The sequence below is a fragment of the Schistocerca cancellata genome, chromosome 8, assembly GCF_023864275.1.
Source record: "Schistocerca cancellata isolate TAMUIC-IGC-003103 chromosome 8, iqSchCanc2.1, whole genome shotgun sequence".
NCBI lineage: Eukaryota > Metazoa > Arthropoda > Insecta > Orthoptera > Acrididae > Schistocerca > Schistocerca cancellata.
In genome coordinates this window covers 197,268,026-197,268,591 of record NC_064633.1, presented here as the reverse complement: position 1 = coordinate 197,268,591, position 566 = coordinate 197,268,026, and positions in this window count along the sequence as shown.

Sequence of the window (566 nt, the reverse complement as noted above, 5' to 3'; positions counted from 1 at the left end):
TAGTGATGGCATCAGTTGGTTGGTTGGTTGGTTGGTTTGGGGAAGGAGACCAGACAGCGTGGTCATCGGTCTCATCGGATTAGGGAAGGATTGGGAAGGAAGTCGGCCGTGCCCTTTCAGAGGAACCATCCCGGCATTTGCCTGGAGTGATTTAGGGAAATCACGGAAAACCTAAATCAGGATGGCCGGACGCGGGATTGAACCGTCGTCCTCCCGAATGCGAGTCCAGTGTCTAACCACTGCGCCACCCCGCTCGGTTGATGGCATCAGTAGCAGTAAATTGATCATCTGGAATCATCATCAGCAGAACAAGATACCGCTAACCAGCACGAGGTCAGGAAGAAGCAAAACTGCAGGACAAACAACGGAATTATTCAGCAGTTTTTGTTAGTGAATAAAAAAAAGCAAGCTATGACAAAACAGTTAGTAGGAAAGATACCATTCTCCTCTGGCAGCGATGTTTAAGTAAGAGATCGTGTTATAAATTTCCTCCTTCGTGCTTCCTTATTACGAGTACTGTAATTTCAGAATCTCTCTTTTACCGAAATAGAACCATAGTATATTAT